Source organism: Cetorhinus maximus, chromosome 4, assembly GCF_964194155.1.
Source record: "Cetorhinus maximus chromosome 4, sCetMax3.hap1.1, whole genome shotgun sequence".
NCBI lineage: Eukaryota > Metazoa > Chordata > Chondrichthyes > Lamniformes > Cetorhinidae > Cetorhinus > Cetorhinus maximus.
The window spans coordinates 76,123,176-76,150,185 of record NC_135882.1 but is presented as its reverse complement, the minus strand read 5'-3'; positions in this window follow the sequence as shown (position 1 = coordinate 76,150,185).

The window sequence follows — 27,010 nt, the reverse complement described above, 5'->3', positions numbered from 1 at the left end:
GACGTGGGGCAGAATAATACGCTGGCACGCCAAGGGTGGGTTCCGCACCCGGAAGTCAGCGACGGTTTGACTTCTGGGCCTGTCTTTGGAATGTGCCAAATGATACACTGATTGGGCCTCATTAAACTGATGGGTGGATCTGAGGCCTTCATCCCGCCCAATGAGTGCTGGAGGGTGGGGTGCCTGGTCTCCGAGGTTGCTGTTTGTGACATGGAACAAGATCACAGCCAGCCCTTTAAAGGGCTTCTGGCATGGGACAATGCCAGGGGACTGAGTTGATGCAGGATAGTGTGAAACCTCTCTGGAAGTATGGTAATTGTGCAGTTTGCAGACCTGTAAGGTGAGAGAATTTAATTTGAAGTTCTGTCTCTCAACCTTGGCACTCTTCATAGCTGGCAGAATTTTTAAAATCTCAGCAAATTTCCCACGTCTTCACATGTGGGAGAAGCACAGTTGTTACATGTTTCCATACAGAGATGTCAGCGCCATTGGAGCGAGGGGAGAGGCGGGGTAGGAGGGCCAAACCAGCGTCTAGATTCAGCAAGGTCTCACTCAGAGCCATCCTGTGTGCAGTCTCAGACTGACGTGAACAGCTGATGCCAGCCCCAGGCAAGAGGAGGAAATCGAGCCAGACGCGAGCAGTGTGGGAAGAGGTGGCTGAGGTGGTCAAGAGTGTTGGCTTGGTCAGAAGGACTTGGTCCCAATGCCAGAAAAGGCTCAATAACCTAATGAGTTCAGCAAGGGTGAGTATGGCCTCAATAAGACCAATCTTGGGTTAGTGTATTACAGGGCGTGCTCTGAATAAAGGAGGAAATTGAGTGTGGCTGCTCCTCCAAGGCAGCATGATTCAACAAGGACACATCTGTCCTTAACATTGTCATTGTGCATTTCAAGCAATGGTCTAGTTTTTGGGCAGTGAGTTTGCAGGAAGAGCATATGACGCATTAGGATGGCATCCAGGCTGGCATGCACTGAGCTGAGAATGGGTTAGAGGCATGCTATAAGGTTAATTGAAATTCCGAATGAAGGCATTCTTAAAAATCTTTTCAGGAGAAGTGAGCCCACAATGGCTGTGAGAGAGCCTGTACAGGTGGGTGTTTGTCAAATCTGGGAGTCCCAAGTCCTTTCGAAGAAGAGGTTCTGATGCTCATGGAACCCGATTCCTCCAGGAGTATGGGCAGAGGCGAGATTGGAGGAAGGTCTGGTCTGGTGAGATGGCAAAAGGCTCAATCAGATATAAAAGTGGCCAGAGCTAGTGGAAAGTTAATGGAGGGTAGGCATTGTTCAATGAAACTGGTTAACACAATTCAGACATTGGAACTCTGATAAGTTTCATCATTTGAAGCTTCAGATTGTTCAAGTATATATTGTGTCTGTACAGTATCACAGTCATGTTGCACAGCAGAACAGCTGATGAAAGTCCTGTAATAGTATTCTGAAATCTCATCCTTAATAATGGACTCTAAAATCTTACCAATGACCGAGGTCAGGCTAATCGGCCTGTAATTTCCCGTCTTTTGTCTCACTCCCTTCTTAAACAGGGGTGTTACATTAGGGATTTTCCAGGCCTCTGGGGCCCTCCCTGACTCGAGTGATTCCTGAAAGATCACCACTAACACCTCCACTATCTCTTCAGCTTTCTCCTGCAGAACACTGGGGTGTAATCCATCTGGTCCAGGTGACTCATCCACCTTCAGACCTTTCAGTTTTCCTAGCACCTTCTCTTTGGTAATGAACACCATACTCACCTCTGCCCCCCGAATCTCTTGAACTTTGGGGATGTTACTCGTGTCTTCCACCATGAAGACTGACGCAAAGTACTTATTCAGTTCCTCTGCCATTTCTTTGTTCCCCACTACTACTTCTCCAGTGTCATTTTCCAGCGGCCCAATGTCCACTTTTGCCTCTCTCTTACTCTTTATATATCTAAAAAAAACTCTTGCAATCTTCTTTTATATTACTGGCTAGTTTACCCTCATATTTAATCTTCTCCCTCCTTATTTCTTTTTTAGTTGTCCTCTGTTGGTCTTTGTAGGCTTCCCAATCCCCTGGTTTCCCACTGCTCTTCGCTGCATTGTATGCTTTCTCTTTAGCTTTTATGCTGTCCCTGACTTCCCTTGTCAGCCATGGTTGCCTCGTCCTCCCTTTAGTATGCTTCTTCTTCCTAGGGATGAATTTTTGCTGTGTCTCCCAAATTACTCCCAGAAACTCCTGCCATTGCTGTTCCACTGTCTTTCCTGCTAGGCCCATCTCCCAGTCAATTCTGGCCAGCTCCTCCCTCATGCCTCTGTAGTTGCCTTTATTCAACTGTAATACCGTTACATCTGATTCCAGCTTTTTCCTCTCAAATTGCAGGGTAAATTCTATCATATTATGGTCACTTCCTCCTAAGGGTTCCTTCATCTTAAGCTCCCTTATCAAATCTGCCTCATTACACATCACTAAATCTAGAATTGCCTGTTCCCTAGTGGGCTCCACCACAAGCTGCTCCAAAAAGCCATCTCGTAGACATTCCACAAATGCCTTTTCTTGGGATCCACTACCAACCTGATTTTCCCAGTCTACCTGCATATTGAAATCCCCCATGATCACTGTAACCTTGCCTTTCTTACATGCCTTTTCTATCTCCTGGTGTATCTTGTGCCCCACATTCTGACTACTGCTCGGAGGCCTGTACATAACTCCCATTATGGTTTTTTTACCTTTGCGGTTCCTCAACTCTACCCACACAGATTCTACATCATCTGACCCTACGTCATTTCTTGCTATCGATTTAATTTCATTTCTGACTAACAAAGCAACCCCACCCCCTCTGCCAACCTGCCTATCTTTTCGATAGGATGTATATCCTTGGATATTTAGCTTCCAGTCCTGATCCCCTTGCAGCCATGTCTCCGTAATGCCCACCACATCATACCTGCCAATTTCAATCTGCGCCATAAGCTCATTTACCTTATTTCATATACTGCGTGCATTCAGATACAACAGCTTCAGTTCTGTATTTCCTGTCCCCTTTCTCATTGTCGTTCCTTTATCTGGTGTGCTTGAAGTTGGATTCCTAGCCCTTTCCAAGCACTCTGTCCTATTTTGCGTTCTGGAGACTTTAATAGCCTCTCCTGGGCTCTCCTTTCTTTTCAGTTTTTTTCATAATTTTCCATGAAGTTGAAACCACCCCCCCACACGCTAACCTGCCGCTTTGTTTCATCTTCCTTTATGGAAGGGAGATGAAAGAAAAAATATGCAGACAAATTAGGGAATTGAGTAAAAAATATGGAATAATAATCATGGGGGATTTCAACTACTCCCAAGGGCACAACAAGCAGGCAGCTCCAGGATAATTCTGCTTTTAATGAGCGCAAGTTTCACTACAGCCTGCAGTCCAGCCTAAGGTCGACACTATTACACATGGCGACCATGAGGCAGCAATTGCAAAAAACTCAGCAGCTTAAACACGATTCACCAGCGGGAGGAAAGCCGTGAACAAAGTAATAGTAACTTCCAGTAATTAGTTTTAAAACTCTGGGAAGTTTAGGAACCAAAAAGGGTCAACGACTACAGCAGGGGCTCAATTTTTAGGTCGGCAGGTGTGCGTGATCAGCGGGTCCGGGATCAGCTGGGGAACGGACCCCTCACCACGATCAGCCCCTAGCCCCAACCATCAGGTTGGACGGACCATGGAAAATAACAGATAATTGCACCTTTAATTACGTTAATTGGCCTCTTAATTGTCAGCAGGAGTGCTTCCGACTTTTGCGTGCGACGGCCGACTGAAATATCGTGCCAGTGCGGGATGATGTCGGGATGCTCGCCCGACGTCATCTTGCGTGATTTCACGTTCAATCAAGGCGGGCGGACGCCCACCCGTTGAGCTAAAGATTCTGCCCCAGGTATCAGTGAAAAGCTCGTCAGCGCGAGAAAACTGCATTAATGCAACAAAAGCTTAAAAAACCAAGGCAAATTTCCCAGAAGTTCAAAGCAGCTATGGATTCCAAATTCACATTACCTGAGAGATTTGGGCATGTGGAAGGACCAATTCAAACACAGAATTGGGCAGCATGGAGGAAAACATTTTTAAGGTTCTGAATTGCTTTTGGATTTGGCAATAACTCTGAGTCTGAACAAGTCATTATATTGCTATACTCCATTGGAGCAATTGCGGATGATATTATAGCAAGACAAGGCACTAATGAAACATCAGTCAAATTCAAAGAAGTCTTAAAAGCCTTTTGCAATTATTTTAATTTATGGAGTAACAAGATATTGGGAAATACAAATTCAACAAAAGGGTCCAGAAACCAGGTGAACCACCAGATGCCTTTATCAATGACCTGTGTCATTGGCTGGAGGTTGCCAATATGGTGATCTTAAAAATGAGCTAATATCAGACTGCATTGTAGTCGGTGTTACTGACGATGCCCTATCTGACCTATTGCAATCAAAGGAAGGCTTAACTTTGGAGAAGAAAATACAATTGGTTAGACAAACAGAGGTCGAGAAACAAAACAGAGCCATACTCAGAGGAGGAGAAAAACTGTGGCTCAGAAAACCCTCAATGATGGCACAACTTATTAGACAAAAGAATGCCAAAGACACTCCAGGGAAGAAGGCACCTTATGGAATGAAAGTTCAAGATGCCATCAAGCCATGCCAGTGAAGCCCCACAGGTGCGAACAGTGTCCTGCAAGCACTGCAGAATGCTTTCACTGCATTGGACACTTTGGGAGGATGTGTAGAACTAAAACCTCTAGATGCACAGAGGATAGCGAGAGAGTCTTCACACACAAGGACATCAATGAAATTAAGGAATTTCAACAAGAAGGACAAAAATGTTTCCTAAGTGAGTTAAAAGACCCCAGATAGGCATACTAGAATGAAGATATTTGTGTCAATCTACATATCACTAATTTCAAATTGGCTACAAGGGCAAGCATAACTGTCTTATCCGGCAAAGATCTATGACCAGTAATACAACCCCTGAAGCCAACTCCACCCCAATTATATGGCCCAGGAGGGATCAAGCGACAGGTCAAAGGTACATTCCAAGACCGCTCCAAAACAATAACAGACAGATATGGCAAACGTTACGGGCAGAATTTTTTGCTCATCAGGTGGGCATGCACCCAACCCAAACGAGGGTAAAATGACTCGCAATGATGTCGGGCGAGCATCCTGATGTCATCGCACACTCGTGCAATATTTCAGTCGGCGGGCACGTGCGAGAATTGGAGCAGCGCCCACCATTAATTAAGAGGCCAGTTAAGGCCCTTGACAACCCAATTGATGGTGATTTAACAATGCCCGTGTGATTTTTTGCTCGTCACACAGGCAAAATGGGCAGGCGGGCTTCCCACAATTTGCAAAACTTCATCCACGGGTGGGATAAGAAGGGTCAACAGCATTGTCAATGTGAGTGGTGAGGAATTTTGTAGATAATTTGCTGCTGGTGGCTTATTGATACTTAACATCTTAATCTCTTATCGGGCCTTCATTCTTAGCATTTCCACATGTCATTTCAGGGCTCATCTCTCTCCTCAAAGACCCTGGAGAATTCAGGCCATGTATCAGACAGTCCTCTGTTACATTGGTAATAGGGATTGTGGACTCCGCTGGTGGCACCTCCTCTGAGGAGGAAGAGAGGGGCAGAAGGGAGAGGAGGCCAGGTGTCCCAATGCAGCTTCCAGGGGAGGGACCTGTGGGAGGATAGACGCAAGCACAGGGGGTGCAGGGCCAGCTGGCAGTCCAAGGAGTTAGGAGCCGCAGAAGACGCCTCTATCCCGCTGCCAGTGTTTACAGGTGGCTATGTAGCTCCCTCAATATGTCCCAGGTGCAATGCTGAAGGAGGCTCCATCTCTGAAGGGAGACGGTGACCTCTATTTGTCAGAAGATTGGGCCTGAGATCACCTCCAACTGTATGGGTGGACACCCTATGCCAGTGGCTCTGAAGGTCACAGTGGCCCTCAACTTCTATGCCTCTGACTCTTTCCAGGGGTCAGTGGGGGATCTTTGTGGAGTCTCCCAATCAGCTGTCCACAGATGCATCAAGCTGACGACAGAAGCTCTGTTCAGGCGGGTACTGACCTTTATTCTTTAACGTATGGACGAGGCAATCCAGACACAGCGAGCCAGAGGCTTCGCGGCCATTGCTGGCTTCCCCCGCATCCAGGGTGCCATTGACTGCACACATATGGCCATCAAGGCACCAGCAGGTTGGCCGGGTGCCTTCATCAATAGGAACGGATTCCGCTCCATGAAAGTCCAGACAGTTTGCGACCACAGGATGCATATTCTGCAAGTCTGTGCAAGGTACCCTGGCAGCTCCCATGATGTGTATATCCTGAGATGCTCCCAGGTGTCAAGGCTCTTCAGTGCTCCAGCCCGACTGGATGGATGGCTGCTGGGTGACAAGGGCTATCCCTTGAAAAGGTGGCTTATGACGCCTCCCAGCCACCCAAGAACACAGGTGGAGCAGCGATACAACAGGAACCATGGCTACACAAGGGCGTTGTTAGAGAGAATCATTGGTCTTCTCAAGATGTGCCTCCGATGCCTGGACCATTCAGGGTACGCACTGCAATACCCCCCAGAGTGGGTGTCACTGGTATTGGTTGCATGCTGTACTCTCCACAATCTGGCAGTGGCAAGGGGGGACCCACTGGAGGAAGAGGATGGCGACGCAGCTGCACAGGCCCCAGATAATGAGTCTAGTAGTCAGTCAGAAGAGGAGCACGGTGAAGAGAACACTGAGGGCATGGAGCCAGACCTCGGTAACCTCCAGAGGGGAAGGATCCAAAGTTCCTTCTGCTAGGCTGCCAAAAAGAGCTACCACCTCATGCCAGGGCTGCTGCCTCTATCCTGGATTACAGAAATGACCTTTTCCTTGGCCCCCAAGATACACTCAGTGCCTGTGCAATAATGTTTCGAGCCGCCTAAGTCCAGCATTACATAAGGGTCTACCCTGCACCTACAAAACAAATGAAGCATACTCAGGCCAATAACACAAAAGGAAATGTTGGAAATCACATAGGATTGAATGGAACAATATCTGGTGTTGGTGGTGACACCTTTAAGAAAAGAAAAACAAAATGGGGGAACAAAATATCACCCGTGACCAGTCCCTCTTGTGCTTAAGGTGCTTTAAACTTACGTTTACGGGTGCTATGTCTAGGTGCTCCCCCCTCACTGCCGCTGGTATTGGAGGCAGCCAACTGACTCTGCTGTCTTGTTGGCCTTGATGACCTTGGCGATTGTCCTCTGGCCAGCAGAGCCTATGCTGGCCTCACCTGGGGGGGAGCAGCCAATGCTACGGGCTGGCACCTCCCCTGTCGCTGCAGCCTCATCTGATGCCATGGTCACTGGCAAAGGGGCGGAGGAGCTGCTGCCAACATCCAGAGCTCCCTGAGAGGAGCCCACAGAGATGACAGGCAGCTCATGTGCCAATGTGAGGTCACTGTGGACCTCCCTGCTCGCCATTGATGGACGGGCACCTAGCTGGGATACTGGGTGCCCCATCAATCTCCCACACTGACACTGACCAGCTGAGGTCAGTGCCTGTGTGAGGGCTTGCAGGTTCGAGCGTAACCCCATGAACTCCTGAATCTGTTCCTGGAGTAGCCTCTCCATGAGAGTCGCCACTCTCTCCATGGAGGAGGCAGTGCGCTCAGCCATAAGAGTCAATGCAATGCTCATGCTCCGCATGAACTCCTCCACAATGGAGACCATGGCATGCATTCCCTCATGTAGCTCCACCAGATTCCCACACACCCTGCTGGACATCCAGCATCTGCTGCCTAATGGACAATTCCAAAGGCCCATCAACTGAGCATCGTTCTGATCCCCAGCAGTTCTCTGATTGCCGGTGCCCTGGGCACTCTCTGCCTTCGCCTGCTCCTCAAGCAAGTGTGAAGTGCCCTCACCAATATGCATCGAGATACTAGCCACCGAACTAATGCCAACGGAGGTGTTAGTATCTGTGTTGCTGCCTAGTTCAGAGAGTGCTTGGGGAGCATGGTAGTCCTCCGGGGTCAGGGGTAGCTCCTGCAGGTCCTGTGCTTGGCTGCTTGGTGGCAGATCTAAGGGAGAAGAAGGACATGTCATTAGTTAAAGTCACCGCACTGTCACTGTGCATGCCAGGCACCCTGGTGAGACAATGGGGATGTGCATCTTGGTGTCTTCGTCTTTCAATGATCAATGAGGAATCCAGTTTTGAGGCTCCCATCAATGAAGAGACTACACAAGAATGTTTGAACCATTCGAAACTCTCACCTCAGTGCACTGCACTCTTACCATCGTCTGACACCCCAGCCTCACCGCGGCCAGTTGACCGAGGTGCATGGAGCCTCTCAAGCGCCAAGGCCTCCTACTCATACCTGGAGAGGATAAGGAGGTGTGGGGATCCTCTGCCAGTTCGTGACGTCTCAATATTGCTATGGGGTGTCTTCTCCTGAAAGAACAGAGGAGCATTGATTAGTCCACTCTCTACCTGCAGCACCATTGCAGCCTGGCCAACCACAGATGAGGAGCACTCTGCAGGGCAGATTGAAGTCGTGGCCCTTGAGGCACAAGGCACTCAGTTAAAAGAGCCAGGGTTCAGCCCCTTGGCCAGCTCCGGTGTGATTGACAATTGGCACTCAGACTCTAATACCCTTGAGCTCCAAGGTGGGGCGGCCAGCCCATAACAATTCAACACACTGACCCATGCCAACGTGGTACTCACCTTTTCTGAGTGCAGCAGGTCTGTGAAGTGCTTCTGGCACTGCACCTGCACTACATCATGGCTGCTCACCCGGGCTGCAACCTCCTCCCATGCCCACTTTGTGAGGTGTGGGGGCCTCCTCCTCCCATCTCTGGGGACAAGGGGGGCTGTGAGGCACTCATCCGAAAAATGGGGTGTCGTGTGCCCAGCTAACCTCGCCGCCCGTCTGGTCTCTGCATCCTCATTTGCAGCCATGTCGCTGCTGTAACTCCAACAGGGGCAGCTTCCCTGGGGCTGCCTGCACCATTTTTGAACTGGCCGCCGGGTTGCCATTGAACCTGGTGGACAATAGACCCCCACTCCCATCCACGCCTTCTCGGAGGTTCTCCAGCCTGCTCTTATGGAGGTTCTCCTTAATTGGCCCCCCAGCGTGAAATCGCGTTGAAGCCCCGATTGCGGGTGGCGGTCGGCTTCCCAACTGCTCCCACCCGCCCCCGCCAAGCCCACCCGATGAGGGCAAAATTCACAGTCAGAAATTCTCTCTTCTAAGCCAAAAAGCCTGTATCGACCTCAATCTCATCCAAAAGGTTGAGGAAATCAATCAGCAAGGATCTGGGTCTGACTTCAAAAAGGACTTTCTAAACTATTCAATGGTCTGGGAAGATTGAAGACTGGATACAGCATAATGATAAGGAAAGATGCTAAGCCTGTGTGACTTTTCATACCAAGGAAGATACTACATTCACTAACGAAACAGGTCCAACTGCAACTTGAAGAGGTGACAAGATGGCAGCCATCTCCCCGTCACTAAACCTACAGAGTGGTGCTCCAGAATGTTTCCAGTTCCAAAACCAAATAGGTTCATTTGCAACTGTGTGGACTTGACTCAATAATAAGACTGTGACAAGGGAAATTCACCTGACATCCTTGGTGGGCGACAGGTTGATTAAGCTGCCCAAGAGTGCAGTGTTCTCGAAACTGGATGCCAATAGTGGCTTTTGGAAGGTGCTGTTAGATAAAAAGTCCAAATTATTAACGACCTTTATTACTCCATTCAATAGGTTTTGCTTTAATCGTCTGCTGTTTGGCATAACCTTGGCACCTGAAATTTTTCAACAAACAATGGGTCTCCCAAAATGCAGGCCTTGTAGGTTTAATAGGACACATGGATGGCATCCCTGTCCACGGAACAACTGCCAAAGAATACGACCTGAGGCTTAAAGCAGTTTTGAACCGTCTGCAGGAAGAAGATCTGACGCTTAACAATAAGTCTGAATTCTCCAAAACGTCCATTCAATTTTTAGGCCACATTGGAAGTCGGACAGGCATAATGACCGACCCACAAAAAACAAGGGCCATCAGTAAACTTCCGACCCTGTCATCCATTCCAGATCTTCAACAGTTCCTGGCTATGGTAAATCAGATGGCAAAATTCCTGCTGAACTTAGCACAAGTCACAGAGATCCTTGAGTCGCCTATTGAAGAAGGCTCAAACATGGTGTTGGGATGCACCTCAAGGGCAGGCATTCCACCAGATTAAGGACATGCTGCTATCACCAGTCATCTTAGCTCATTACAACATGTCCCTACTGGCCACAATCGCAGCTGATGCCTCATCTACAGGGCTGGGGGCAGCCCTGTTTCAAGAGTAACTGGATTGGTGCTGTGGACCAGTCTATTACCTGTCTTGGGCTCTATCCAACACAGACATGAGTTACGCGGTTTTAGAAAAAGAAGCTCACGCAGTCACGTGGGCTTGTGAGAAATTCTCCGACTATGTCATCGGACTAAAAGTCGTCATTGAGACAGACCACAAACCATTAGCCTCATTACTGGATGAAATGGAACTTGCCAGAATGTCCCCGAGAACCCAGAGATTCTGTTTAAGACTAATGTGCTTCTCTTACAAAGCTATGTCCAGGGCAAGCTACAAACAACAGTGGATAAATTGTCCAGGGCACAGTTGACCACCCTGCACCACAGGATATCAACCTAGTCAATGAGATTGAGTTCTATTCTCAGTTTATGGCAGCACAATTACCATGAACTCAAAATAGCTGCAACCGATATGCCAAGAGCAGATGCAGGATGAGGACTGCATATTGCATTCACCAATACTGCATGCAAGGTTGACCACAGCAGCACCCCTTGGAACAGTATTGAAAACATACTTTGAACAAAGGAAGCACTTTACCATAATTGATGATCTACTGGTGTATGATGAGAGGTTGGTGATTCCAGTCCCACTCTGGCCAGAGATTCTAGAAAGAATTCACCAGGGTCATATAGGCATCATAAAATGCAGAGCACGAACCCAGTCTGCTGTGTGGTGGCTGGGAATATTGAGATCTGTCGAAGAAATGATTTCTCAGGCCTGACCAAAGGAGCCCCTTATTCCCACTCAATTCCCTTCTCGACAATGGCAATGCTTGGGAATGGATCTGTTTAGGTACAATGGGAAATTCTTCCTTAATTTTTGACTACTTCTCCAGGCGGATCGACGTCAAACGTTTATACACTGAGTTGGCTCTTTGGTCATTGAAAGGAGTCTTTCAACACACAGCATTCTGGACCAGGTGGTGTCCTACAATGGCCCACAATTCACCAATGCCTACTTCACCCATTTTGCTGAGAACTACAGGTTCCCTGAGGTATCCCCAATCCAATGGTGAAGCAGAAAGGGGCATCTGCACTATTAAAACCCTTTTAAAAAAGAATGAGGGTTTTCCAGTGGCACTTTTAACATTCAGGTCTACCCTACTGCAATGTGGCTGAACTGCTGATGGGCAGAAAGTTTCAAACACAGCTTCCCACCCTACCCAAGAAATTAATCCCAGGGATAGAAGTCCGAGACTATCAGAAGGTTCAGGGCCGAGAGCAATCCTACACAAAACAACTGGCTTCCAATTATAACTGGAGGTGCTGTACCTGAAACCTGCCCAAGTTGAAGGAAGGAGACAAAGTATGGATAAGAGACCAATGCAGAGAAGGAATCATTGTCCAAAGGAATGACAATCAACAACAATCCTATTTAATACATACTCCAGAAGGCATGATAAGAAGGAACAGGATAAATCTTATCCTCATTCCTCAAAGAGAACCATTCATTATACACTTGGAAGAACCAGATGGTGAATCCCAAACTGACAATGCACCAAATACTGCAACTCTTACCCAACACCAAAGCAAAGAAATCCATAGGGAGGCTATCGATCTTCCAAGTCTGGCAAGAATACGATCAGGGAGGATCGTGAAACTTCCTGACCGATTCCACCTATGAAGTCAGAGATGTGAGGGGAGACGGGGTAGTATGTGAGTATAAATGTAAAAAATATATGGACAAAGACTTTTTGGAAGATGTAGTATTTGAGTGATCAGGGTTGAAAGGGTTAATGTGTGGGACTGGAGAAACGGTACCATCCACATGATGATATAAAAGGCACATGACCAAGAGTTGAGAGGGAGAATACTCATGGCTTAGACTGAGTAACATCTAGGGCGTGATCTTCCGGTTGGTGAGCGGGTCGGGGCCCACTCGCCGACGCGTAAAATGACTCGGGATGTCGTTGGGTGGAACTTCCAACATCACCCTGAGTCATTTCCATTTTCAGGTCGGCGGGGGCGCAGCCGAGTCAGCTGTGCACCCGCCAACCTGTCAACGGCTAATTGAGGCCATTGAAAAAGTAATTAAGGTCATTAATGGACCTGCCCATCCAACAGTCCCAGGCCGGGAGCCCTGGCAGGCTGTGGAAAAAGCATGAAGGCTCATCCACGGGTGGGATGAGGTTTCATGAGGGTATTTAAATTTTAATCACATCTTTCAATAAAAGTTATGGACATGTCCTAACTTATGTGACAGTGTCAAGATCCCTAGCCCCCTAGTCTTGTATGTCTATATACAGCTATGTTCATCTAATAAACCAGTTACTATCCAGGCATATCTATGTCTCAACAATTGTTCTTTAGCCAGTCATAACCAACATACAACAGTCCACACCAATCTACCCATTGCAGATACATCTGTCTATGACAATACTGGTAGGGGTGTCCACTGCACAGTCCTTGTGGCAACAAAGTCCCATCTTCACACTGAGGATATCCTTCATCATATTATGTGGCACTATCACCATGCTAATTGGGATGGATTTAGAACAGACTTAGTTACTCAAAACTGGGCAGTGATGAGACACATTAGAAGCAGTAGAATTTTATTCAACCACAACTGTAACCTCACTCTACCATTATCATCAAACTAGGGGACCAAACCTGGTTCAATGAGGAGTGTAAGAGCATGCCAGGAGCAGCACCAGGTTTACCTGAAAATGAGGGGCCAACCTGGTGAAGCTACAACACAGGATCACATGCAGGCTAAACAGCAGCATGTGATAGACAGAGCTAAACGATCCCATAAACAACAGATCAAATCAAAGCTCTGTGATCCTGTCACTACATGACACCAACCATGAATGGTGGCAGATAATTAAACAACTGGGGGAGGAGGGGGCTCATGAACACCTCCATTCTCAATGATGCCAGAACCCAGTACCTGAGTGCAAAAGACAAGGCTGAAGCATTTGTTGCCATCTTCAGCCAGAATTGCCGAGTGGTTGATCCATCTCAGCCTCCTCCTGAGGTTCTCAGGATCACAGATGCCAGTCAGTACCAACTAGCTTTAACTGGTAGGAGCAGCTCACAAACTTGTGCTCTCTGCCAAGGCATGCAGCCACTCAACAGTGTGATTAGTGCTGGCTGCACCCAGCGCACCGATCTCTGGCCATCCAAGTGGTGGCCAGCACTCTCTGGCATGCATTAAGAGGCCTTCAGACTTAACCAAGAGAGGTTTTTAGTACATTCAAGCTAATCTGCGCATTTTTCATCCTGCACGAGGAGTACATTAGGATCATGGAGCCTGGTGAACTAGCTGTATGTCTCGTGACGTACAGAGAGCAAAGTTGACGGAAAAGAAGGCGACGGAGGTGCCTGGCAGTGCAGAGGGAGGAGCACCACTACCTGGAAGAAGGAGAAGCCTAGGCTCCTGCACACACAGCTGAAGAGCCACAGCAAGTCATCGCTGGTCAGCGCCTAGCTAGACCCAGGGCCTATAGATGCCGCCTTTCATTCCTGCAGATGACTGAGAATCAGTGTCGCTGAAGACTGTGCATGTCTAGGGAACTGGTCGGTCACATTGGCCAGCTATTGAGGGATTTGGCACCACGGGGCCATGGATGCATCCACTGTCAATGGCTGTGAATGTGACTGTGGCACTCAATTTCGACACCAGTGGCTCCTTTCAGGGCTCCACATGTGTCCTCTGTGAGATATCACAGCCTCCACCCACAAATGAATCCACGAGTTCATGGACGCCACCTTCACGAGGACACACAACTTTGTACATTTTGCCCGGGACCAAGAGAGCCAGGATGCAAGAGCGATTTGATTTGCCCAGATCTCGGGTTTCCCACAGGTGCAGGGTGCCATCGACTGCACTCACGTGGTGCTCAGTTCTGCATCGCAATACGTGGCCAACTATGTCAACTGCAAGGGATTCCATTCGCTGAATGTGCAGCTGGTGTGTGACCACCAGAAATGCATCTTGCGGGACCGCATGACTCCTATGTTCTCAGTTCGTCACAGACCGTAGACGTCTTGCAGGGTCCACAGAGGCTGCAGGGTTGGCTCCTTGGGGAAAAGGGCTACCCGCAGAGGACGTGGCTGATAACACCCGGGCGGTGGCCTCAGACTGCAGCAGAGTGAAGGTATAACGAGGCTCATGCTGCAACTCGCAACTTGGTGGAGCAGACCATCAGGATGCTGAAAATGAAGTTCCAGTGCCTGCACTGGTCTGGTGGAGCCCTGCAATACAGTCCACAGAGGGTGTCACACATCGCCGTTGCCTGCTGCGCCCTTCACAACCTGGTGCTGCAATGGGGAGAGGAGAAGGTTGAGGAGGAGATGCTGGGGTTGGGGGGGGTCTCCTCTTGTGAGGAGGATGTCGATGGTGATGAGGGTGAGGAGGCCCTCGAAAGTGACGATGTTGGCGGTGAGGCCTCACAATAGCCAGACGAGGCAGGCGCTCGGGAGGCCTTCATAACTGCTAGATTTGTGGAGGATGATGACGTCATGCAGTGAGGAGACACCATAAGATCTTCACATCGCATCTATGAATGTTTGACTCCATTCTGGCTCATGGCAGTGCACACCCTCTGTGACAATGCTTCTGTCCTGGAGACGCATTGGAGGCCCCAATAGTCACTCGATTGCAGGAGGATGATGACAACATGCATGAGGACACTCCATAGATCTTCACACAGCCTCTGAGAATGTCTGACTCCTGTCTCACCGAGGGCAGCTCCCTTGTGCTCTGTGATCAGGGTCATATCTTAGAGAAACAAAAACAGAATTACCTGGAAAAACTCAGCAGGTCTGGCAGCATCGGTGGAGAAGAAAACAGTTGACGTTTCAAGTCCTCATGACCCTTCGGCAGAACTGAAGTATAGTTAGGAGAGAGGTAAAATATAAGCTGGTCTAAGGTGGGGGGGCGGGGGGAGAGAGAAGTTGAGGGTGGGGTGGTTGTGGGGACAAGCAAGCAGTGATAGGAGCAGATAATCAAAAGATGTCACAGACAAAAGGATCAAAGAGGTGTTGAAGGTGGTGATATTATCTAAGAAAAGTGCTAATTAAGAATGGATGGCAGGATACTCAAGGTACAGCTCTAGTGGGGGTGGGGTGGAAAGACTAACAAAGTATTAGTTGTAGATTTAAAAATAATGGAAATAGGTGGGAAAAGAAGAATCTATATAAATTATTGAAAAAAAAAGGGAGGGGGAAGAAACGGGGTGGGGATGGGGGGAGGGGGAGTTTAAGATCTAAAGTTGTTGAATTCAATATTCAGCCCGGAAGGCTGTAAAGTGCCTAGTCGGAAGATGAGGTGCTGTTCCTCCAGTTTGGGTTGGGCTTCACTGGAACAATGCAGCAAGCCAAGGACAGACATGTGGGCAAGAGAACAGGGTGGAGTGTTAAAATGGCAAGCGACAGGGAGGTTTGGGTCTTTCTTGCGGACAGACCGCAGGTGTTCTGCAAAGCGGTCGCCCAGTTTGCGCTTGGTCTCTCCAATGTAGAGGAGACCACATTGGGAGCAACGAATGCAGTAGACTAAGTTAGGGGAAATGAAAGTGAAATGCTGCTTCACTTGAAAGGAGTGTTTGGGCCCTTGGACGGTGAGGAGAGAGGAAGTGAAGGGGCAGGTGTTGCATCTTCTGCGTGGGCATGGGGAGGTGCCATAGGTGGGGGTTGAGGAATAGGGGGTGATGGAGGAGTGGACCAGAGTGTCCCGGAGGGAACGATCCCTACGGAATGCCGCCAGGGGGGGTGAAGGGAAGATGTGTTTGGTGGTGGCATCATGCTGGAGCTGGCGGAAATGGCGGAGGATGATCCTTTGAATGCGGAGGCTGGTGGGGTGATAAGTGAGGACAAGGGGGACCCTATCATGTTTCTGGGAGGGAGGAGAATACGTGAGGGCGGATGCGCGGGATATGGGCCGGACACGATTGAGGGCCCTGTCAACGACCGTGGGTGGAAAACCTCGGTTAAGGAAGAAGGAGGACATGTCAGAGGAGCTGTTTTTGAAGGTAGCATCATCAGAACAGATGCGACGGAGGCGAAGGAACTGAGAGAATGGGATGGAGTCCTTACATGAAGTGGGGTGTGAGGAGCTGTAGTCGAGGTAGCTGTGGGAGTCGGTAGGCTTGTAATGGATATTGGTGGACAGTCTATCATCAGAAATTGAGACAGAGAGTTCAAGGAAGGGAAGAGAAGTGTCAGAGATGGACCATGTGAAAATGATGGAGGGGTGGAGATTGGAAGCAAAATTAATAAATGTTTCCAGGTCCTCCAATCACTCCCTACTCCTCAACCCCCACCTATGGCACCTCCCCATGCCCACGCAAAAGATGCAACACCTGCCCCTTCACTTCCTCTCTCCTCACCGTCCAAGGGCCCAAACACTCCTTTCAAGTGAAGCAGCATTTCACTTGCATTTCCCCTAACTTAGTCTACTGCATTCGTTGCTCCCAATGCGGTCTCCTCTACATTGGAGAGACCAAACGCAAACTGGGCGACCGCTTTGCAGAACACCTGCGGTCTGTCCGCAAGAAAGACCCAAACCTCCCTGTCGCTTGCCATTTTAACACTCCACCCTGTTCTCTTGCCCACATGTCTGTCCTTGGCTTGCTGCATTGTTCCAGTGAAGCCCAACCCAAACTGGAGGAACAGCACCTCATCTTCCGACTAGGCACTTTACAGCCTTCCGGGCTGAATATTGAATTCAACAACTTTAGATCTTAAACTCCCCCTCCCCCCATCCCCACCCCGTTTCTTCCCCCTCCCTTTTTTTTTCAATAATTTATACAGATTCTTCTTTTCCCACCTATTTCCATTATTTTTAAATCTACAACTAATACTTTGTTAGTCTTTCCACCCCACCCCCACTAGAGCTGTACCTTGAGTATCCTGCCATCCATTCTTAATTAGCACTTTTCTTAGATAATATCACCACCTGCAACACCTCTTTGATCCTTTTGTCTGTGACATCTTTTGATTATCTGCTCCTATCACTGCTTGCTTATCCCCACAACCACCCAACCCTCAACTTCTCTCTCCCCCCGCCCCCCACCTTAGACCAGCTTATATTTCACCTCTCTCCTAACTATACTTCAGTTCTGCCGAAGGGTCATGAGGACTCGAAACGTCAACTGTTTTCTTCTCCACCGATGCTGCCAGACCTGCTGAGTTTTTCCAGGTAATTCTTTTTTTGTTTTGGATTTCCAGCATCCGCAGTAGCTTTTAGCTTTTTGTTTTCATATCTTAGAGATGCAGCCATGAAACTTTAAACGCATCTGATCCTTTGTCTTCCTTCAGTACCTGTACCCTTCAGGAGCACAGTGGCACTGGTCACAAATGCTGACCAGATGGGGGCCGACCCCACCCTAAAGCTGCTGAGTGCACACACACAGAATGAGAGAACTCTGTGACACCTGCCCGTTACATTCTGTCAGCAATGACAAGCACCGTCGAGGTGCAGGCATCAGCAATGTTTCCAGGGAGTGTGAGGCTGGGCCATCACTTTGGTCTGAAGGCTGCATAAAGCACAGGGAAGAGGCCCTGGACTAAGACACGTGCCTTTATCTTGTGCAGAAAGGTTTCACATCTTAGTGACGCTGCTGCCCATCCTGTGGCCAGAGCAGGGTAGAGAACATCATGGCGAGACTCCACTGTGTCCAAAAGGCATTTGAGGGACGCATCAATAAACCAGGGGGATGCAGTCTTTTTGCCTTTCGGGGTCATGTTTTCTTTGCAGCAGTTGTGGACTGGAAGCACTGAGAGGTGTGCGCACTGCTGCACTTTAAATGTGGCGCCCGGCCTGATGAAGCAGCGAGATCATGGTGTGGCGGGTGAATGAGAGCCCACCCACCATGGAAATAGCGTGTTTCCCAGGAATGCATAATTAATGCAGCAGGTTTGGGACGATACGTTGTGAAAACCCACAATTGTGGCTGACAGGTAAAATATCGATTTACCCACCCGCTATAGTACTTAGTGCAAACCTGGGACAATTCTGCCCTCTGTATTTTAGAATAGTGTGATTAAATTTGCCAATTTTGTGACTTTTAATGTCCTCGTTAAAGTTTCTCTTGGTGCACACAAAAATATTCTGACCTATCCTCCCAAAATACATCTTGCGGTTCAACTCTTGCGTAGGAGCCACTGAATACAAGCCCTGCCCCCAAAATGAGGTACAAGCTGCTTGTGACCACCTGGTATAATAGTTGCAATTTCTCGCAATCAAATTCCATCCTTCAAAATGGCCTAGCTCTTGCTGCCAATACTTTGGGATGATAGTACGAGTCCTTCCCCTGGGGCAGAATTATACATTCCCCTGCTGGCGGGTTCATAGGAGGGGGTGACAGTAAAGTTTCTCGAATGGCCTTCCAACGGGTTCCTGCCCGCCCCGAGCTTTCCACAATTTTACGTTGAGACAGGCGAGGACTAGGATGGCCCGCCCACCCTTGCCCCAATTGAGGTCCTTAAGTAGCCAACGATTGACCACTTAAGGGCCATTTCCTGCCCAGCCTCAATTTTCAGGCTGGTGGGAGGAATTCAGGGGAGGGGGAAGACCGAAAAGTAACCCTGTTCAGGGCTCAGACGGTAGGGGGGCTGGGAGGGGCCTCCATCAGTAGCCTCCTTTAAACATCGGATGTTTCCCCCCGCCTCCCCCCCACCCCACCTCGTCAAAAAGGACTGGACCCTGCAGATCCTCCCTACCCCCTCTCAATCCGACCTCTCCACCAATGCCCCTACTCCCTTCTGTCCGCCCCCCTGGGCTTCACTTCCCCAGCCAACCCTGACACCCCCAAAACTTACCTGGTCCTGGACTCCAAATGCAGTCCTTGTCCAAATGTAGCAAGGCCTGGACGATATCCAGGCTTGGGCTGAGAAGTGGTAAGTAACATTCGTGCAACACAAGTGCCAGGCAATGACCATCTCCAACAAGAGAGAATCTAACAATCGTCCCTTGATATTCAACGGCATTATCATCGTTGATTCCCCCACTATCAACATCCTGGGGGTTACCATTGACCAGAAACCAAACTGGACTAGCCATATAAATACTGTGGCTACAAGAGCAGATCAGAGGCTAGGAATCCTGCAGCAAGTAACTCACCTCCTGACTCCCCAAAGCCTGTCCACTATCCATAAGGCACAAATCAAGAGTGTGATAGAATACTCCCCACTTGCCTGGATGAGTGCAGCTCCAACAACACTCAAGAAGCTTGACACCATCCAGGACAAAACAGCCCACTTGATTGGCACCTCAACCACAAACATTCACTCCCTCGATCACCGATACACAGTGGCAGCAGTGTGTACCATCTACAAGACGCACTGCAGAAACTCACCAAGGTTCCTTAGACAGCATCTTCCAAACCCACGACCACTACCATCCAGAAAGACAAGGGCAGCAGATAGATGGGAACAGCACCGCCTGGAAGCTCCCCTCCAAGTCACTCACCGTCCTGACTTGGAAATATATCATCGTTCCTTCACTGTCGCTGGGTCAAAATCCTGGAACTCCCTCTCTAATAGCACTATGGGTGTACCTACACCCCATGGACTGCTGTGGTTCAAGAAGACAGTTCACCACCACCTTCTCAAGGGCAATTAGGGATGGGGATTAAATTCTGGCCAAGCCAACAACACCCACATCCCAAGAATGAATAAAAGAAACTCCCGGGACTTAGGCTCTGGCTTGCAGTCCCAGTCTTGTCCACTGCAGCTTCTGGCACTGCAGGGACTAGAGGGCTGCCAACCAATCATATTGGCTGGCAGCTCTCGAGGCGGGATGTCCTACCGAGTGAGGGGCAGAATGGAGCATTAAATGGCTGCGCTGCGGGGCAGGCAGTATCGGCGGGGGTGTGTTCCCTGCCGACTCCTCGGATAGTGGGAAGGAAAACCCCGCAATCCTAAAAATCATGGCATCTGCACAAACTGAAGAGCAGTGTGTGTGCGTGCATGACAGAAAGTGGAAGAACAGTGCTCTGAATACAGATATTAGGTGTAGTTATCATCTTGTGTAGTAAAATTTTCAGGAAGCATTTTGACTGAGGTTAATAGAAAGACTATGGTCAGATAGAAACAGATAGGCACTGTAGATGGAGAGAGAGGGGTGAGAAGGGGGTGCAAAGGGAAACAGAGACAGAGAGGTAGAGAGACTTAGTGGTAAATTAGAGTTTTCACCCACTTGGCAAGCAATTTGATGGAGAGGATCGCCCAGCCATTTTAGAAATGGAATACAATTGGACAGGTTCGAGAACAGGGAGTGATCTACTCTATCAGCATACCACCCAATGTTGAAGATGAAAAAATAACCCTTAATGTTCACGCTAGGTTAATTTTAAAAAGAAGTTGACATTTGAAGGCAACAATATAGCAACATATATTTTTCTTATATCTGTGAGATAGAGATTCCAATTGCTAAAACATAAGAGAAAGAGGGAGAGAAACATTGACAGATTGACAAAGTCTTTTCTGATTCTAATTTGATCTTCTAATGGCAACAAATCCTTTCTGAAGGAAACATGAAAAAAGGAAAAATAGCAGGGAAGGAAGAGGTGAGGTAAACTGGTGAAAGGTGAGATTTCTTCCAGTTTTCAAAACTCACCCAAAGTGGGTGGGAGTGGATATGGGGTGACAGTAGAGTAAGGGGGAGGGGAAACCAGAGGTTGAATGGATAGTTCAAAAGGAAAGAGGGAGTGATAGGAGTAAGGAAAGATGTAAAGTCGAAGCAATAGTTGAAGAGGTATGTGATGTAGTGAAAGTGATGAAGGCAGAGATGCATGCATAATTAGCAGATGAGGTGGGGAAAGAGGCTGAGGGCTACATTCTGTCCGGAATCAAACACAACTGCAGACTGTAGTCACATGACGACTACCACTGCTTCCCACCTGGAAGGAAAGGCAAAAAGAAAGATAGGCAAAGAGAAGCAGAAGAGGCAAAGGGAAGTTAAGGGGAAAGACAACAGAAGAGAAGAGCGAAAAAAGAAAATAAGATGAGACAGTTTGGGAAACAGTAAGGGGAAAACATTATCATTGATTAAATTATACATGACCTGAATTTAGTACAGATTGTAAACATCCCAACACTTGGCGCACTTGGATAAGATCATTACAAACAAAGCTATGTCAGTACTGTACAAAGAGATTGAAATCCTAGCTCCACTTGGCAACAGTGATCACACCAAATGATGGTGATAATCATGTGGGTATCATGAATCGTATCAATGGCCATTTCGCATCTAATCCTCATGACATCCCTTCTATCTCTATGGACACATTACCAGCTTATAAGCTATCCTCAAAACTTTCTATCTCCTTCAATTAGGAATGAGCCAGTCTTGTGTACATTGCTTCTCAGACTTCCTCAACAATTAACAGCAATGAGTTTGATAGGAATAAAGTATTTCCAGTTGGATAACACTGCGTGCTGTTGTCCCACAAGGAACCAAATTAGGCCCTATTATCTTTTTAACCATCAAAAACAACATCTGTATTGATAACACTGCGCCTATTCATTACTATAAATATGTGGATGACCTGACCCACTTGGAGTCACATAATCAAGGTATCGCATTGCACTTTGTTGAGTGACTGGAAAACAGCGAATCACATGAGACTGAACCGCAAAAAGGGCAATGCTATGGAATTGTGCTTCATGAGCATTCCTCCTGATCTCCCTCTCATCAATTTAGACAAAGTTGAGATTGCTCAACAAACTTGCATTAAACTATTAGGAATCTGCATTCAAAGTGATCTCAAATGGGATTACCAAGTATGTGAAATGCTTCATAGAGCAAATGGAAGAGTCCACACAATATACCTTCTCAAGTATCATAACATATCTCAAACTGACCTATTCACTGTGTTTAATAGTGAAGTAGGACCTATTGTTGAAGATGCAGCCCCGGTTTGGAATACTGGAGTTATCAAAGGGCATGTGAACAAGCTTGAAAGCCTTCAGAAATGAGTACTGAAACTGATTCCAGGTAACACGTACTAAAGCTATTGTGACACAACTAAACAATTGAATATGTGTTCCCTTGCTGAAAGGTGGGAAAAGCTCTATCTGGACTTTGCTAGAAAACTCTTGATTCACACCTCCCACTACCATGATCTCTTGTCGCAACCACAAGAAAGTAAATGTACAATGGAATTTAGGGGAAAAGTCACCATTCTGCAAATAAGATATTGTAGCACAGTATCTTTATGGTGCAGAAGGAGTCCATTCAGCCCATCGAGTCTGCACTGGCTCTCTGAAAGAGCATTCCTCCTAGTTCCACTCCTCTACCTTATCCCTGTAACCTTGCACATTACTTCTTTTCAGGTAACAATCCAATTCTCTTTTGAATACCTGGATTGAACCTACCCCTGCCACCCTTTCAGGAAGTTTATTCCAGACTCCAACCATCCTCTGGGTGAAAAACAAATTCCTCACATCACTCCCTTTGTTAATTATTTTGAATCTGTGCCCTCTAGTTCCCAATATTCTCTTGAGTGGAAACAGTTTCTCACTATTTACCCTGTCCATACCCCTCAGGGTCTTGAATACCTCTATCAAGCCTCCTCTCAGCCTTCTTTTCTCCAAGGAAAAGAGTCCCAACCTCTCCAATCTATCCTCATAGCTACAGTTCTTTATCCCTGGAATCATTCTTGTGAATATAGAATGAATAGGTTACAAGACAGCCCAATACCCTATTTTATAAAACTCATACATGGTATGTAAATGATAAAGAATATAATGGACTCAACCTGACAACATATGATCTATGGAGTATGGTACAAAACACAGAGTGCAGAAGACCTTTCATTTTTATTCTGTAAATTAGGGAGACCTGAATCTTGTGATGTATTATAATTATTTGTATGCATAAATATTCATAATTATGCAATCCCTTTATTATTTTACACTTAATTTTTATTTTGATGACTGTCTATTTCTATGTCATGAACGATAATTACTTGCTTTATTTGTATCATCATCACAATTTGGCACCTGATGCCATGATGTTTTCCAATAAAACAATTCTCTATCTACCTATCAGAAATATGTAAGAGAGAATTGCTCCCCTTACAATGTGCAATAGGAGATGACTTGTTTTTATTTAAAATAACATGAAATTCCTTGTTTTTGATTGAATTTCATAAAGCTGTACAACAAATTGAGGTTCAAATTTAAGTTTTGAAAAATGATTCATTGTGCTGTTTCAAAATTAAGAAATTCATTATTTTTGTGTTCATACCATAAAATATTAATTCAAAACATATGAACATAAGAAATGAGAGTGGAAGTAAGTCATTCAGCCCCTTGAGCCTGCTTCATCATTCAATAAGATCATGGCCAATCTGATCATGGTCTGAACTCCACCTTCTTACCTGACCCCATAACTCTTAACTCCCTGTAGATCATAAGCCTGTCGAACTCAGCCTCCAGTATATTTAATGACCCAGCCTTTGCTCCTCTCTGGGACAGAATATTCCACAAGATTACCCACCCTCTGAAAGAAAAAAACCTTTCTCATCTCTGTCATAAATGGGGGACCCATGATCCAAAAGCTTTGCCCCCTGGTTCTAGATTGCCTAATGAGAGGAAAAATCCTCTCCGCATCTACCCTGTCAAGCCCCCTTAGAACCTTACATGTTTTTTTATTCATTCACGGGATGTGGGCATCACTGGTTGGGCCAGCATTTATTGCCCATCCTTAGTTGCCCTTGAGAAGGTGGTGGTGAGCTGCCTTTTGAACCTCTGCAGTGCATGTGGTGTAGGTACACCCACAGTGCTGTTAGGAAAGGAGCTCCAGGATTTTGATCCAGCAACAGTGAAGGAACGATGATATATTTCCAAGTCAGGATGGTGAGTGAATTGGAGGGGAACTTCCAGGTGGTGGTGTTCCCATCTATTTGCTGCCCTTGTCCTTCTAGGCGGTAGTGGTCATGGCTTTGGTGCTGTCTAAGGAGCCTTGGTGAATTCCTGCAGTGCATCTTGTAAATGGTACACACTGCTGCTACTGAGCATGAATATTTCTAGATGTGGTGCCAATCGAGTGGGCTGCTTTGTCCTCGGTGGTGTCAAGCTTCTTGAGTGTTGTGGGAGCTGCACTCATCCAGGCAAGTGGATTCCATCACACTCCTGACTTGTGCCTTGTAGATGGTGGACAGGCTTTGGGGAATCAGGAGGTGAGTTACTCATTGCACAATTCCTAGCCTTTGACCTGCTCTTTTAGCCACAGTATTTATATGGCTTGTCCAGTTCAATTTCTGGGCAATGGTAATCCCCAAGATGTTGATAGTTGGGGAGTCAGTGATGGTAATGCCATGGAACATCAAGGGGCGATGGTTGGATTCTCTCTTGTTGGAGATGGTCATTGCCTGACACTTGTATGGCGTGAATATTACTTGCCACTTGTCAGTCCAAACCTGGATATTGCCCAGGTCTTGCTGCATTTGGACATGGACTGCTTCAGTATCTGAGGAGTCGCAAATGGTGCTGAACATTGTGCAATCATCAGTGAACATCCACACTTCTGACCTTATGATGGAAGGAAGGTCATTGATGAAGCTGCTGAAGTTGGTTGAGCCAAGCACACTACCCTGAGGAGCTCCTGCAGTGATATTCTGGAGCTGACATGACTGACCCCCAACAATCGCAACCATCTTCCTTTGTGCTAGGTATGACTCCAACCAGCGAAGAGTTTTCCCCCTGATTCCCATTGACTCCAGTTTTGCTAGGGGTCCTTGATGTCACACTTGATCAAATGCTGCCTTGATGTCAAGGCCAGTCACTTTCGCCTCACCTCGGGAGTTCAGCTCTTTTGTCCATGTGTGAACCAAGGCTGTAATGAAATCAAGAGCTGAGTGACCCTGGCGGAACCCAAACTGGGCATCAGTGAGCAGGTTATTGATAAGGAAGTGCCGCTTGATAGCATTGTTGATGGCCCCTTCCATTACTTCACTGATGATCGAGAGTAGACTGATGGGGTGGTAATTGGCCGGGTTGGATTTGTCCTGCTTTTCATATACAGGACATACCTGGGCAATTTTCCATATAGCCGGGTAGATGCCGGCGTTGTAGCTGTACTGGAACAGCTTGGCTAGGGGTGCGGCAAGTTCTGGAGCACAAGTCTTCAGTACTATTGCTGGAATATTGTCAGGACCCATAACCTTTGCAGTATCTAGTGCCTTCAGCCATTTCTTGATATCACGTGGAGTGAATCGAATTGGCTGAAGACTGGCATCTGTGATGCTGGAGACCTCCGGAGGAGGCTGAGATGGATCATCCACTTGGCACATCTGGCTGAAGATTGTTGCGAATGCTTCAGCCTCATCTTTTGCACTGCTGTGCTGGGCTCCTCCATCATTGAGGATGAGGATATTTGTGGAGCTTCCTCCTCCTCTAGTGAATTGTTTAATTGTCCACCACCATTCACGACTGGATTTGGCAGCACTGCAGAGCTTAGATCTCATCCATTGGTTGTGGGATTGCTTAGCCCTGTCTATCACTTGCTGCTTATGCTGTTTGGCATGCAAGTAGTCCTGTGTTATAGCTTCACCAGGTTGACACCTCATTTTTGGATATGCCTGGTGCTGCTCCTGGCATGCCCCCCTGCACTCTTCATTGAACCAGGGTTGATCTCCTGGCTTGATGGCAATGGTAGAGTGGGGGGATATGCTAGGCCATGAGGTTATAGATTGTGTTCAAGTATAATTCTGCTGCACCACAGTGCCTCATGGAGGCCCAGTCTTGAGTTGTTAAACCTGTTCGAAATCTATCCCATTTAACACAGTGGTAGTGGGTATCGTTTCCACAACGACTATGTGGTGGTCGCTCCTACCGATACTGTCATGGACAGATGCATCTGCAGCAGGCAGGTTGGTGAGGATGAGGTCAAGTATGTTTTTCCCTCTTGTTGGTTCCCTCACCACCTGCTGCAGACCCAGTCTAGCAGCTATGTCATTTAGGACTTGGCAGCTCGGTCAGTAGTGGTGCTATCGAGCCACTCTTAGTGACATTGAAGTCCCCCACTCAGAGAACATTCTGCACCCTTGCCACCTTCAGTGCTTCTTCCATGGAGGAGCACTGATTCATCAGCTGCGGGAGGGTGGTATGTGGTAATCAGCAGGAGGTTTCCTTGCCCATGTTTGACCTGATGCCATGAGTTCATGGGGCCTGGAGTCGATGTTGGGGACTCCCAGGGCAACTCCCTCTCGACTGTATACCACTGTGCCGCCACTTCTGCTGGGTATGTCCTGTTCCTCTGGCACTACTGACCGAGCTGGCCGAGTCCTAAATGACATAGCTGCTAGACTGGGTCTGCAGCAGGTGGTGAGGGCACCAACAAGAGGGAAAAACATTCTTGACCTCATCCTCACCAACCTGCCTGCTGCAAATGCATCTGTCCATGACGGTATCGGTAGGAGTGACCACCACATTGTCATTGTGGAGACGATACCCACTACCATCGTGTTAAATGGGATAGATTTCGAACAGGTCTAACAACTCACACCCAGGGATGGTGATGGTGGTGGTGGTGGTGACTGGGACATTATCTGTAAGGTATGATTCCTTGAGGATGACTGTCAGACTGTTGCTTGACTAGTCTGTGAGACAGCTCTCCCGATTTTGGCACTAGCCCCCAGATGTTAGTGAGGAGGACTTTGCAGGGTTGCGATTGCCATTGTCATTTCCTGTGTCACATGTAGATCAGACCAG